The following is a 15,898-nucleotide window of genomic DNA, read 5'->3' on the forward strand; positions in this document are numbered from 1 at the left end:
GATCTGTTTTTTTCCGGCTGTTGAGCTGCCTACCAACATATTTTTTCAAGTCAGATCTGTTTTTTTCCGGCACGTATTCATTTAACACAAGAGTAACTATTGAGTGCTATTCTGTGCTGGGGATACAGAAGAGAACCAAGCAAAATTCCTGCTTTCAATGGAGCTTACACCATAGTGGGGGAGACAAACAATAAATGGATAAATATGACGTGTTAGTTGATGATCAATTTAATGAAGAGAAATCAAGTAGAGTAGGGGGAACTGAGAGTGACTGACCATCAAGGGGTTCTGTGCTCCACTTTAGATAGGGCTGTCAGGGAAGGATTCACCACAAGAAACCTGAAGGAAGCAAAGGATCAAACTATGCTGATATTTAGGGGCGGGCAGAAAAGAGTATTTCAAGCTGAAGGAACAGAAGGTGCAAAACCCTGAAAATGGGAAATGTTTGACATGATTAAAGAGCAGCAAGGAAGCCAGTGGAGTGGAGTGAGTGAGAGGGTTGGAGGGGACAAGGCCAGCAAGGAGGCAGGGATGGCAGCTTGACATAGGCTATGGTAAAGAATTCAGACTTGGCATTGGGGTCTCAGTGAGATGGAGAAGCCACTGGAGGGGGTTTTGAGTAGTAGTGTGACCTAATAATGCTGGGCAACTCTCTGACAAACAAAATAAAATACCAAATAACCTGACAGACAAGTTTAATGGAATGCCTGGGAAGAAATGGTTCCCATAAGAACATAAATTGTTCAAAACACTTATAAAAACAGCCTCTTTTAAGGGAACTCACAGGGTTATAGAGGAAGAATGCATAACATCTTCACAGTGAAACAAGTTATATCAGGCAAGCAGAAGCTATTTTTGTCTCAAAAAAAAAAAGGGGGCTTTCACAAAATGGTATATAAATTCTCAAGATACTCTTCAATGAAGAAATAAATATTTCCTAAATGTCCACTATAGACAGTGGAAACTGGAAAGGTGGGTTTGGGACATAAGACAGGGCTCCTGCTTTAAAGTCACTTAAAAAGTAAAACACATGCACATAAAAGATGTCACAAGGCAATGTACAAATACAGAGGGAGAGCTGGAGACAAGGCGATGGCATTTGGGAGGTGCTATGCTAATATATGAGGACAGAGGGACATCCAGTCAGCCAGGAATGGAGTCAAGGAAAACAGTGGGGCTGGGGTCCAGGAATAGGTCCAGGGCCTAGACCTTGATCTAGGCCCCAAAGCAACAAAGACCAAAAGGCCAAGCCTACACTTATACTCATAGAATTTTAGAAGGAAAGAAAAACTGGCAGATGATTGAATCCAGCTCTCTTATTTTAAAAAAGAGGAAAATCTGATCAATCAAGATCCCACTGGTTAGTGACAGAGATGGACCTACAGCAAAAGCTCTTGAGTTTTCAGTCCATTTGTTTTTGCAAGTTGCTAGCAGGAAAATGACAATGAGGCTATGGAATTCTTAAAATTGCAGTCCAGGGCTGGGAGGGAGCCTCATGGGACCGGGACCATGGACAACATAACATGACCGTGGTGGTTAGAAGCAGGATGCAGACCTAGGAATTAGGTGGTCAGCAAGATGGAAAGAAATAACTAGGCCACAGGAGAGTAACTGACCAATAGTTTGAGGCATAAGTAAAGCAGGCTCGACGCCAGGCTTGGGTGAGAAACCCTGACCCTGTGAGTCTGAGCAAGAGGCGTGTGGAGATGGGGACTGAGAGTTCAGTCTTCCCAGAGACGGGGAGGGACACAGGCACGGTCATCCAGTGAGAAATCACATGCAGGGGAGTAGGGCGATGGGAAGATAGCTTTCTCTCTTTCCTAATGAGGGTACAATAACTTGCTTCTTTTGGGGGAGGGGAGTGTAAATTGATATGCTTTGGACTTGGTGTTTTACGCTTTAAAAACGAAATCTTTTTTGTCAGCTATAACTCCTACGTGGATAGTACTGGCTAATTAAAGATGTAACTATTTGGGGATGTGAAGATATGTCTTCTTTTTTATATCTAATAATTAAGGTTATTTATCACTTTTATTCTAGAAAGAAATTGTTAGTGTGAGTTTCCAGTGAATCTCCAAATATTACTAGGATTACTAGACAGGGCATGGAAGCTCCTTGCCACTCCTCCCATACCGTGCCCTGTGCATCTCTTCCATCTGGCTGTTGTTGCTGAGTTGTATCCTTTCTAATAAATGGGTAAATGGGCCGGGTGCATTGTTTCACATCTGTAATCCCAGTATTTTGGGAGGCTGAGGTGGGAGGATCACTTGAAGGCAGGAGTTTGAGACCAGTCATGAACAACATGGTAAGACCTGTCACTATAAAAATATAAAAAGTTAGCCAGGCATGGTGTCAAGTGCCTGCAGTCCCAGCTACTTGAGAGGCTGAGACAGGAGGATTGTTTGAGCCCAGGAGTTTAAGGCTGCAGAGGTTGACGATGCCACTGCACTCCTGCCTGGGCAACAGAGTGAGAGAAAGAAAGAAAGAAAGAAAGAAAGAAAGAAAGAAAGAAAGAAAGAAAGAAAGAAAGAAAGAAAGAAAGAAAGAAAGAAAGAGAGAGAGAGAGAGAGAGAGAGAGAGAGAGAGAGAGAGAGAGAGAGAGAGAGAAAGGGAGGGAGGGAGGAAAGGAAGGGAAGGGAAGGGAAAGGAAGGGAAGGGAAGGGAAGGGAAGGGAAGGGAAGGGAAGGGAAGGGAAGAGAAGAGAAGAGAAGAGAAGAGAAGAGAAGAGAAGAGAAGAGAAGAGAAGAGAAGAGAAGAGAAGAGAAGAGAAGAGAAGAGAAGAGAAGAGAGAGAGGGAGGAAGGAAGGGAGGGAGGGAAGGAGGGAGGGAGGGAGGGAGAGAAAGAAAGAAAGAGAGAGAGAGGAAGGAAGGAAGGAAGGAAGAGAAAGAGAGGAAGGAAGGAAAGAAGGAAGGGAGGGAAGGAGGGAGGGAGAGAGAGAAAGAAAGAAAGAAAGAAAGAAAGAAAGAAAGAAAGAAAGAAAGAAAGAAAGAAAGAAAGAAAGAGAAAGAGAAAGGAAGGAAGGAAGGAAGGAAGGAAGGAAGGAAGGAAGGAAGGAAGGAAGGAAGGAAGGAAGGAAGGAAGGGAAGGGAGGGAGGGAGGGAGGGAGGGAGGGAGGGAGGGAGGGAGGGAAAGGAAGGGAAGGGAAGGGAAGGGAAGGGAAGGGAAGGGAAGGGAAGGGAAGGGAAGGGAAGGGAAGGGAAGGGAAGGGAAGGGAAGGGAAGGGAAGGGAAGGGAAGGAGGGAGGAAGGAAAATTAAGATTACTAGAGAGAATGGAGAGAGAAGGGAATCCCTACCCTGCTCAAAGAGGCAGGAGGGGAAGTTGGAACAGAGAGCCAAATCTTACCTCTTCCAGGAAGGGTAAAGAAAAGAGACCAATTATGTCCATCTCCTTCTTTCCTTTCTTTTCAACTATCCATTCCTCCACTATCTTCATTCATTGAACAATACTCACGCCCTGCAGAGTCTGTGCTAGGTGGGAAATGTAAGTGTGAAGCCTTGGAGGAATGAATGGCCCTGCTCTGAGTCTGGTGGTGGGGAGAGAGATGTATGGCAAGTATCTCAAATACAAAGAAGGTAGTAAATAAGGACTTTACTAGAGCCCTAAATGTTGAATGTGCTAGTTGTTTAATGTAAATTTCCTGCTGTCTTGTTTATGGGCTGGTCTCTAGCTGGTCCCTGGTGCTTGGAAACATTAGATGAATGAATGGGAAATAAAACTGGAAAAGTAGGTGAAAAACTGAAGAGCCTTGTATGTCAAGATTGTTTATTTTATTTTGCTTATTTAAAGAATAGTATATGCATACAATTGGGTTAATATAATAATAATCCTTGTTTCATGACACTCTCATCATCAAACCATCTTTTATTATTTCATTAGATTTAATAATGCAATAAGCACCCATCACAAAACCTACCACCTAACCTAACTTTGTTTTATCTCTGCACTCCCCCCTCTCTACCTCCCACCTTCAGAGGTAACCATCTTATCTCCATAATTCATTTACTCTTTTTGATAGCTTTGCTATAGATAGATATCTCTTAAAAGTACTTTTTATTTATCTCTTACTTTCTTAACAGGATATATCGTGCTGAAAATTTTGGGACATCTTTTTTTCACTTAATTTTGTCTGTGGAACAACACGTCATTATGTGAATGTTCTAGTCTATTCATTCACACTCTTAGCAACATTTGAGTTATTTCCAGGTATTATCTATTGTTAATTGTGCTTCTAGAAACACTTGCTACATGCTTCCTGATGTAGATGTGCTGGGGTTTCTCTAGGGGATATATCTAAGAGTGGAATTGCTAAGCTGTTGAGTATGTGAATGTTCAATTTCAGAAAATAATGCTAAACACTCTTCCAAAGTGGTTGCACCAATTTATATTCTCAAAAGCTATGTATAAGAGATCTTGTGGATCTACATCCTCTCCAATATTTGGTGCTGTCAGAGTTTAAAATTTTTGCCATTGAAATGGACATAATTCCACAGATCCACTCAGTAAAAAAAATAAAAGAAAAAAAAGAAATTTAAAATTTTAAGTATTTAAAAAAAGAAAAAAAGAGAAATAGACATAAAATGGTATCTCATTTTATGAGAGATAAATGGTCTAAATTTGCTTTTCCTTGATCAATAATGTTACGTCATATGTGTTTTTTTCTTTTATGGGATGCTCATTTATGTCTTTTGCCCATTTTCCTTTGGGGTTGTGTTTTTCTTATTCATTTGTAGAAGTATTTCTTTAAAAATATATTCTTGATGTTAAAACTTTTTGATTATGTGTACCTTTGTGGTTGTATTACAAATATTTTCTCCCAATTTGTACATTACCTTTTTTACTTTAAGGGGTCTTTTAACAATTTTTTTCCTCCTCTTTTCTTTTCTTTTTTCTTTTTAGAGACAGAGGCTTAGTTTGTCACCCAGGCTGGAGTGCTTTGGCACAATCACAGCTCACTGAAACCTCAAAATCCTGGGCTCAAGTGATCCTCCTGTCTCAGCCTCCCAAAGTGCTGGGATTACATATGTTAGCCTCCATGCCCTGCCAGATTTCTTTTTTCAAAGAAAATTTTTATTTTGGAATAATTTTAGCTTTACAGAATACTTGCAAAGATAGTAAAAGAGTTCCCATATCCTTTACTCATCTTTCTCTCATACTAACATCTTACATATAAGCACAGTACCTTTGTCACAACTAAGAAATCAACAGTGGCACAAGACTATTAACTAACTACAGACTTCATTCAGATTTTGTCAGTTTTTTCACTAATGTTCTTTTTCCTCTTCTAAGATCCACCAGAGAAAGATAATATATTACATGTAGTTAGGAGTCTTGACTTAATTTTAGTCTTAGTTGCCATGTTCTCTATTAAAAGTTTCCGAGGGGGCGGAGCAAGATGGCGGACGAATAACACCGCTAGACAGAGTGTCTCTGCAGAAAAGACAGATTCTACAAGAAATTAGAGGAAAGAAGCAAGAAGACGAGCATACAGCGGACAAGGGCCGGAAGGAGGGGTACCTGAGACCCCGGGAGACTCCACGGGAGGAGGCTGCGGAGGAGAACTGGAGGCTGAGACCACCGGAGCAGCCCGGAGATCAGCGGCAAGGGTAGGTGGATTTGCTGTTTCCCCTCCCCTGCATTCGGGACTGCTGGTGGGCTCCCCAGTGGGTGGAGAGACCTGCAGACACCAGTCCAGAGACCGCTGCCGCCTGCCAACGGTGAGCCTGTAGCAGACGTGGCACCAGGTTCCCAACTTCCTCCGGGCACCTCCGTGTGCACAGACCTGAGCTGCGCAGCAGGCGCCATATTGCCTCCTCCTCCCCTCCGCCGACCCTACCCGCGGCTGCCCAGAGAGACAATACAGTCACCAGCCGGAGGCACCTCCAGGGAACGGGACCTTCCCGTTTGGGACCCTACACCTGACTCAGGGAAACTCAGTCTGTGAGCTCCCTACCCGCCCGCCCTCCCAGGTGCTGCTGGCACCTTGTTCCCAGAACAGTGCCGACTCAGAGGCTGAGAGACATAGACCCAGCTTGGGCTCCCTGTGGGTGAATTGGGACCGGAAATCCTCTCCCTGGTGGGGATACAGTTTGAACTCTGGGACCCAGAGGTCAGACCTGCAGACCAGATCCCCTGCACCGAGGGCTAGCATTGCCCGGGGCACAGAAGGGTTATACGTGAACAGCGGCGTCCTAGAGGGCAACCCTCCTCCCAGGAGGAAGCCGTGCGCCCAACCCAGGTGGCGTTCCTGTGCAGGGAACCTCCCCGCGGGCATCACAGTCCGGGGAGGCCTGGTGGCTTGTGGTCTGGCCGGCTGGCAGAGGCCCAGGAGTAGCTGTGGAGTTGGGGAGGGTGGAAAGAAGCGAGGCCCGCTCCAGACAGCAGATCTCAAACAGCCCCACCCCCACACCCAGACTTTCTGGCTGAGCGGGACCATTCCAGCCCCGCCCTGACAGATTTTCCTGGAAGCAGAGAACAGAACTTTGACCCCTGCTAACGGCCTGAGGGCAGGCTTACCCAACCCAGCTCCACCCAGAACAAGAACAGGTAACAGGACAAAAATCAACAGTATAGCCTGTTCCTCCAAGCAAATGCCACCTACTGACAGGGACGGCATCTTGCACAGCCTTTCCACGGCACCCACTGACTCAATATACAGGGAGTGGTCCAATTTCACCCACAGACACCACCTAACACCTCAGAAACTAAACAAGGTGTGTGAATACCCAAACAATAACCTAAGGAAAGAAACAACAACTGATCGACATGGGAAGAAATCAGCAAAAGAACTCAGGAAATATGAAGAACCAAACGGAAAACACACCCCCAAAGAGGAGCACCAGCCCCCTAGAAACGGACACCGACCAAAATCAGGCAACCAATATGACAGAAGAGGAATTTCGTATGTGGATCATAAGAACACTCACCCAGCTGCAACAACAACTCAATAACCAACACCAAGAAACCACAAAAAGTCTCCAGGATATGACAAAAGAAATAGACACAATGAAGAAAAGTGTCACCGAACTCCTGTAAATGAAGAATCAATTCAAGGAACTACAAAATACAGTGGAAAGTCTCAAGAACAGGGTAGATCAAACAGAAGAAAGAATCTCAGAGCTTGAAGATAACACCCTCCAATTAAATAAATCAGTCACAGAAATAGAGCAGAGAAACAAGAGAAAAGAGCAAAGCCTACAAGAGCTGTGGGATTATGTGAAGAAACCTAATGTGAGGGTCATAGGGTTACAAGAAGGGGAAGAAGACAACACTCAAGGGTTGGACAAGTTGTTTGAAGACATAATAGAGGAAAATTTCCCAGGCCTTGCTCAAAATCTTGATATATAAGTTCAAGAAGCTCAGAGGACCCCTGGGAGATTCAACGCAAACAGGAAGACGTCACGACATGCAGTCATCAGACTAACCAAAGTATCAACTAAAGTGGCCCTTCTAAGAGCTATAAGACAAAAGAAGCAAGTAACATACGAGGGAAAGCCAATTCGAATAACATCAGACTTCTCTAACAAGACTTTACAAGCAAGGAGAGACTGGGGCCCCATTCTCACCCTTTTGAAACAAAACAATGCCCAGCCTAGAATATTATTCCCTGCAAAACTAAGCTTCATATATGAAGGAGAAATAAAAACATTCTCAGAAAAGCAAAGGCTCAGAGAATTCACTAAGACAAGACCAGCCCTACAAGAAGTACTTAAAACAGCGTTACGCACGGAACATCATAATAATAACCCACGAATATAAAAACAACCAAAACCCAAAGATATTAAAGGCCAGATATTACAATGACTCAAGACAGAAATCATAGCAACAACATCCAACCCAACAGAATGATCAGTAATCTACCTTACCTATCAGTTCTCTCAATAAATGTGAATGGCTTAAACTCTCCATTCAAGAGACATAGGCTGGCTGAATGGATAAGAAAATACAGGCAAAGTATATGCTGTCTTCAGGAAACACATCTAACCTGCAAGGATGCATATAGACTAAAAATAAAAGGGTGGAGATCAATATTCCAAGCAAATAGAAGCCAAAAGAAGGCTGGTGTGGCAGTTCTAATTTCAGACGATTTAGTTTTTAAACCAACAAAAGTAGTGAAAGACAAAGAGGGTCATTATATAATGGTGAAGGGCACAGTTCAACAAGAAGAGATAACAATTTTAAATATATATGCACCCAACTTAGGTGCACCCAGATTCATAAAGCAAACCTTACTGGAGCTAAGCAAATGGAATAATAGCAACTCCATAATCGCCGGAGATTTCAACACCCCACTGACGGCACGAGACAGATCCTCCAAACAGAAAATTAATAAAGAAATAATGGACTTAAACAAAACTCTAGAACAATTGGGTCTGACAGACATCTACAGAACATTCTACCCAAAATCCACTGAATATACGTTCTTCTCATCAGCTCACGGGACATTCTCTAAGATTGACCATATCCTAGGACACAAAGAAAATCTCAAGAAATTTAAAAAAATAGAAATCATACCATGTACCTTCTCAGATCACAGTGGAATAAAACTAGAAATCAACCCTAACAGAAACTCACATTTCTACACAAAAACGTGGAAATTAAACAACCTCCTACTAAATGATTACTTCGTAAATGAAGAAATCAAGACGGAAATAAAAAAGTTCTATGAAGAAAACGACAATGGAGAGACAAGTTATCAACTCCTCTGGGACACAGCTAAAGCAGTTCTGAGAGGAAAGTTTATCTCCATAAATGCCTATAACCAAAAGACAAGAAGATCACAAATAGACAATCTAATGAAACGACTCAAAGAGCTGGAAAAAGAAGAACAGACCAACCCCAAACCCAGCAGAAGAAGTGAAATCAACAAGATCAAATCAGAACTAAATGAAATTGAAAACAGGGAAGCTATTCAGGAGATTAATAAAACAAAAAGTTGGTTCTTTGAAAAAATAAACAAAATTGACACACCATTGGCTAAGCTAACGAAAAGCAGAAAAGAGAAATCTCTAATAAGCTCCATCAGGAACAAAAAAGGAGATATCACAACTGATCCCAAAGAGATACAAGATACAATTTATGAATACTACAAAAATCTTTATGCACACAAACTAGAAAATGTGGAGGAAATGGACAGATTTCTAGAAACACACAGCCTACCTAGGCTCAACCAGGAAGAAATAGATTCCCTGAACAGACCAATCTCAACAGCTGAAATAGAAACAGCAATTAAAAATCTCCCTAAAAAGAAAAGTCCCAGTCCAGATGGCTTCACACCTGAATTTTACCATACTTACAAAGAAGAACTAGTACCTATCTTGCAGAAACTATTCCACAACATCGAGAAGAACGGAAACCTCCCGGACACCTTTTATGAAGCGAATATTACTCTGATACCAAAACCAGGAAAGGATGCAACAAAAAAAGAAAACTACAGACCAATATCCCTAATGAATATAGATGCAAAAATTTTCAACAAAATCTTAGCTAACCAAATCCAGACGCTTATCAAAAAAATAATACACCACGACCAAGTGGGCTTCATCCCAGGGATGCAGGGATGGTTCAACATACGCAAATCTATAAATGCAATTCACCACATAAACAGAAGCAAAAACAAAGACCACATGATTCTTTCAATAGATGCAGAAAAAGCTTTTGACAAAATTCAACACTCTTTCATGATACGAACACATAAGAAAATAGGCATAGAAGGGACATACCTAAAAATGATACAAGCCATATATGACAGACCCATAGCCAACATCATACTGAATGGGGAAAAACTGAAATCATTCCCACTTAGAACTGGAACCAGACAAGGCTGCCCACTATCTCCACTTCTGTTTAACATAGTACTGGAAGTCTTGGCTACAGCAATCAGACAGGAAAATGGAATCAAAGGTATCCAAATAGGGGCAGAAGAGATCAAACTTTCACTGTTTGCTGATGATATGATATTGTATCTAGAAAACCCCAAGGATTCAACCAAGAAACTCCTGGAACTGATCAATGAATTTAGTAAAGTCTCAGGATACAAAATCAATACACAGAAATCAGAGGCATTCATATACGCCAACAACAATCTAATTGAGAACCAAATCAAAGACTCAATTCCCTTCACAATAGCAACAAAGAAATTAAAGTACCTAGGAATATACTTAACCAAGGACGTAAAAGACCTCTACAGGGAGAACTATGAAACACTGAGGAAGGAAATAGCAGAGGATGTAAACAGATGGAAATCCATACCATGCTCGTGGATCGGCAGACTCAATATCATCAAAATGTCTATACTACCCAAACTGATCTACAGATTCAATGCAATACCTATTAAAATCCCATCAGCATTCTTCACAGATGTAGAAAAAATAATTTTACGCTTCGTATGGAACCAAAGAAGACCCCGAATATCAAGAGCAATTCTAGGCAACAAAAACAAAATGGGAGGCATTAATATGCCAGATATCAAACTATACTACAAAGCTGTAGTCATTAAAACAATATGGTATTGGCACAAAAATAGGAATATTGACCAGTGGACAGATGTGAGAATCCTGATATAAAACCATCCTCATATAGCCATCTAATCTTTGACAAAGCAGACAAAAACATACGCTGGGGAAAAGAATCCCTCTTCAATAAATGGTGCTGGGAAAACTGGATAGCCACCTGTAGAAGGCTAAAACAGGACCCACACCTTTCACCTCTCACAAAAACCAACTCACGCTGGATAACAGACTTAAACCTAAGGTATGAAACTATTAGAACTCTAGAGGAAAAAGTTGGAAACACTCTCCTAGACATTGGCCTGGGCAAAGAGTTTATGAAGAAGTCCCCAAAGGCAATCACAGCAGCAACAAAAATAAATAAATGGGACATGATCAAACTACAAAGCTTCTGCACAGCCAAAGAAATAGTCATGAAAGTAAACAGACAACCTACAGAATGGGAGAAAATTTTTGCATCCTATGCATCCGATAAGGGACTGATAACTAGAATGTACTTAGAACTCACGAAAATTAGGAAGAAAAAATCAAATAATCCCATTAAAAAGTGGGCAAAGGACTTGAACAGAAATTTTTCTAAAGAAGACAGAAGAATGGCCAACAAACATATGAAGAAATGCTCAACATCTCTAATCATCAGGGAAATGCAAATCAAAACCACAATGAGATATCACTTAACCCCAGTGAGAATGGCCTTTATCAAAAAATCTCCAAACAATAAATGCTGGCGTGGTTGCGGAGAGAGAGGAACACTCCTACACTGCTGGTGGGACTGCAAACTAGTTCAACCTCTGTGGAAAGCAATATGGAGATACCTTAAAGCGATACTAGTGAATCTACCATTTGATCCAGCAATCCTATTGCTGAGCATCTACCCAAATGATCCAATGACACTCTACAAAAAAGACACCTGCACTCGAATGTTTATAGCAGCACAATTCATAATTGCAAGGCTGTGGAAACAGCCCAAGTGCCCATCAATCCAAGAATGGATTAATAAAATGTGGTATATGTATACCATGGAGTACTATTCAGCTCTAAGAAACAATGGTGATATAGCACATCTTATATTTTCCTGGTTAGAGCTGGAACCCATACTACTAAGTGAAGTATCCCAAGAATGGAAAAACAAGCACCAGATATATTCTCCAGCAAACTGGTATTAACTGAGTAGCACCTAAGTGGACACATAGGTACTACAGTAATAGGGTATTGGGCAGGTGGGAGGGGGGAGGGGGGCGGGTATATACATACATAATGAGTGAGATGTGCACCATCTGGAGGATGGTCATGATGGAGACTCAGACTTTTGGGGGGAGGGGGGGAAATGGGCATTTATTGAAACCTTAAAATCTGTACCCCCATAATATGCCGGAAAAAAAAAAAGTTTCCTTAAAGTGTCATTTTTGACATTTAAGTCCTTAATCTATCTGAAGTTGATTTTTTTTTTTTTATAGTATGAGCTAGAGATCAGTTCCATCTTTTTCCAAATGGATAATCTTTTTTCTTGGCTGTATTAAATAACCAATTTCTCCATTTCCCACTTACCTGACATGCCATCCCGATATATACCAAAGGTCCAGACATGAATGGATCTGTTCCTAATTTCTCTAGTCTATTCTGTTGGTTAATTTGTGTCACACTGTTTAGTTATTTTAGCCCCATAATGAGTCCTATATTTGGCAAGACAAGTTCCCTTCTTGCTTTTCTTTTTCAGAAGGTTCCTGGCTATTCTTGACATTTTACTCTTCCTTATACATTTTTAAATCATCTTATCAAGTTCCATACAAACCTTGTTGAGATGTTGATTGGAATTGCATTGAATCTACAGACCAATTTGGAAAGAATTGTTAAGTTATTGAATCAGCTGGGCATGGTGGCACGCACCTGTAGTCCCAACTACTCAGGAGGCTGAGGCAGGGGGATCACTTGAGCCCAGGGGTTTGAGGTTGTAGTGAGCTAGATGATGCCACTGCACTCCAGCCTAGGTGACAGAGGGAGACTCTGTCTCAAAAAAAAAAAAAAAATCTAGAGACAACATTATCCCAAATAGGCAAACATTAGAAGCATCCTCTTTGAAATTAGGATTGAGGCAATAATGTCCTCATCATTAATTCTACTGTAGGAAATAATTAGTGAAGTGTGACAGAGAAAAAAATTAGAGGTGTAAGAATTGGGATGAATGAAATAAATCTATCATTTTTGCAGATTAGATGATCATTCACATAGAAAACCCTCATAGAAAATTATTATTAATAATAGGAGATTTTAGCAAGGTGGCTGAATATAAGATTAATAAATAGGCCGGGCGTGGTGGCTCACGCCTGTAATCCTAGCACTCAGGAAGTTCCATGTGGGTGGATCACTCAAGGTCAGGAGTTCAAAACCAGCCTGAGTAAGATCAAGACCCCTGTCTCTACTAAAAATAGGAAGAAATCAATTGGCCAACTAAAAATATATATCGGAAAAATTAGCCAGGCATGGTGGTGCATGCCTGTAGTCCCAGCTACTTGGGAGGCTGAGGCAGGAGGATCGCTTGAGCCCAGGAGCTTGAGGTTGCTGTGAGCTAGGCTGACGCCACGGCACTCTCTCTAGCCTGGGCAAAGTGAGACTCTGTCTCAGAAAAACAACAACAACAACAATGAGTTGCAAGGAACAGAATAGATATAGACTTAACAAGGATTTAAGATTTTTTTTAAGAGGGGTCTCACTATGTTTTCCCGCCTGGCTTCAAACTCCTGGGCTCAAGCAAATCTCCCACCTCAGCCTCCCCTAGTAGCTGGAACTACAGGTGCTTGTGCCACTTCACCCAGCTTAATTAAAGATTCAATAAGGGTTTAATAAAGTTTGTGATTTTGCCAAGTATGAAATGAGGAATCAAGAGGAGGCAAAAGATCTGAGGGTGATTGCAAAAGGGATTATTATGATTAAAGGTGGGTAAGAAGGGAAGAAAGGACTTTAGACAAGAGAGAGAGAGAGAGAGAGAGAGAGAGAGAGAGAGAGAGAGAGAGAGAGAGAGAGAGAGAGAGAAAGAGAAAGAGAAAGAGAAAGAGAAAGAGAAAGAGAAAGAGAAAGAGAAAGAGAAAGAGAGAAAGAGAAAGAGAGAGAGAAGATGGTAGGATTCATGGATTACTGATCTCACTGGAGATGAAGGATTGTTGGAGTCCAAATTCTGATTCCCTGCTGGGATGAAATCAAAGGATTGACTGAGTTTTGATTCTCCATTTTCATTTTGGAGGGTGAGGCTCACCCACTGTAGCCCCTTGAGAATCTAGATTAGCCAGGCATGGTGGTGTGTGTCTGTAGTCCCAGCTACTGGGGAGGCTGAGACAGGAGGATCACTTGAGCCCAGGAGTTTGAGGTTGCAGTAAGCTACACATTCTAGCCTGGGCAACAGAGCAAGATCCTGTCTCCAAAAAAAGAAAAAAAGAATACGGAATTGGGCAAACAGATAATCCTTCTCCATGATGGTTCTTCTTAGGCCGAACAAGGGCATCATTTTGACTTAAGAGGACAAGGATTTTTCTTTTTTAGTTTATGAAACAATTCATGAAATTTGGGTGTCATCCTTGTGCAGGAGCCATGCTAATCATCTATGTATAGTTCCAATTTTTGTATGTACTGCCAAAGCAAACACATAAGAAATTTTTGAGGACTTCCAGGTTAGGTTACAGCCATTTCAAATAAATATTCTCTGTATCTTCCTACTCTGTCTGATTTGTATTTTTTTATTGTTGACAAAGATCCTTTTTTGTCATATAGTTTCATCATTCTTGATGCAAAATTAACTTTCTTTTAGTGTCTTCCAATGTTGTTTTGCTATTTACAAATATTGATTTACAAGGTTAATGGGACAGAATCTCATAAAATTTTTCAATCTGATGTGCTAAATTCTTTTTTTTTTTTTTTAGACAGAGTCTCACTATTTTGCTTGGGCTAGAGTGCCATGGTGTCAGCCTAGCTCACAGCAACCTCAAACTCCTGGGCTCAAGCAATCCTTCTGCCTCAGCCTCCCGAGTAGCTGGGACTACGGGCATGTGCCACCATGCCCAGCTAATTTTTTCCATATATTTTTAGTTCACCAATTAATTTCTTTCTACTTTTAGTAGAGAGGGGGTTTGGCTCTTGCTCAGGCTGGTTTCAGACTCCCGACCTTGAGCAATCCGCCCGCCTCAGCCTCCCAGAGTGCTAGGATTAAGGGGGTGAGCTACTGCGCCCCGCCCTGGCCTGAATTCTTAAGATTTGTGGAAGTACTACAAAATTTATGGCTTCCCTCCTCACAGATATGACCCATGTTTACCTCTCCCACCTCAAAAATTATTTCCAATCTTAATTTTTTGAAATGATTACATTATTTACCATACCTGTTTATTCACTTTTTTCTTTTTTAGACACAGTCTTGCTCTGTTGCCTGGGCTAGAGTGCAGTGGTGTCTTCATTGCTCACTGCAACCTCAAATTCCTGGGTTCAAGTGATCCTCCTGCTTCAGCCTCCCAAGTAGCTGGGACTACAGACATGTGCCACCATACCCAGCTAACTTTTCTATTGTTAGTAGGAGACAGGGTCTTGCTCTTGCTCAGGGTGGTTTTGAATGCCTGAGCTCAAGGGATCCTCCCACCTTGGCCTCCCAGAGTGCTAGGATTACAGGTGTGAGCCACCCCACCCAGCCAGGAAATGACTTAGACTGAGACCTGTGAAATGAGTGTAGGAACAGTAGGAATGAGAGAAGAGCCATTGTAGAAGCCCATGGATCACACAAGGCACTGGAAAGAGCTAAAAGGTCAGTGTGGCTGGAGATGGGGGAATTGCTATAGGTATGGTTGGAGCTGAAGGTAGATAAATTAAGTAGGATCTTTGCAACTCATTTCAAGAGTTTTGCTCTGTATCCTAAAAATAATGGAAAGTAATTGAAAGGTTTTAAGTGTGGTAACATGATGAGATTTAGCTTTTTTTTTGAGACAAAGTCTCACTCTGTTGCCCGGGCTAGAGTGCTGTGGCGTCAGCCTAGCTCACAGCAACCTCAAACTCCCAGGCTCAAACAATCCTTCTGCCTCAGTATCCCAAGTAGCTGAGACCACAGGCATGTACCACTGTACCCGGATAATTTTTTCTATATATTTTTAGTTGGCTAATTAATTTCTTTTTTTCTTTTTTAGTAGAGATGGGGGTCTTACTCTTGCTCAGGCTGGTTTCGAACTCCTGACCTTGAGGAATCCACCCGCCCTAGCCTCCCAGAGTGCTAGGATTACAGGCATGAGCCACCACATCTAGCCTGAGATTTAGCTTTTTAAAAGAGCACTCAGAAGCCTGTGAGATGGCCCATGCCTGTAGTTTCAGCTATTAGGAAGGCTGAGACAGGAGGATCATTTGAGCCAAGAGTGCAAGGCTGC

At 41.8% G+C, this 15,898-nt stretch overlaps 1 non-coding gene across 1 annotated transcript; it reads right to left on the minus strand.

Moving 5' to 3' along the window:
* Positions 1-14,039: 14,039 nt before the first annotated feature.
* Positions 14,040-14,142, minus strand: LOC142869746 (U6 spliceosomal RNA). Its single transcript, XR_012918317.1, has one exon. It is a non-coding gene; the product is annotated as a U6 spliceosomal RNA (small nuclear RNA).
* Between the last annotated feature and the right edge of the window lie 1,756 nt (positions 14,143-15,898).

The sequence above is a fragment of the Microcebus murinus genome, chromosome 2, assembly GCF_040939455.1.
Source record: "Microcebus murinus isolate Inina chromosome 2, M.murinus_Inina_mat1.0, whole genome shotgun sequence".
In the NCBI taxonomy this organism is placed as follows: Eukaryota; Metazoa; Chordata; class Mammalia; order Primates; family Cheirogaleidae; genus Microcebus; species Microcebus murinus.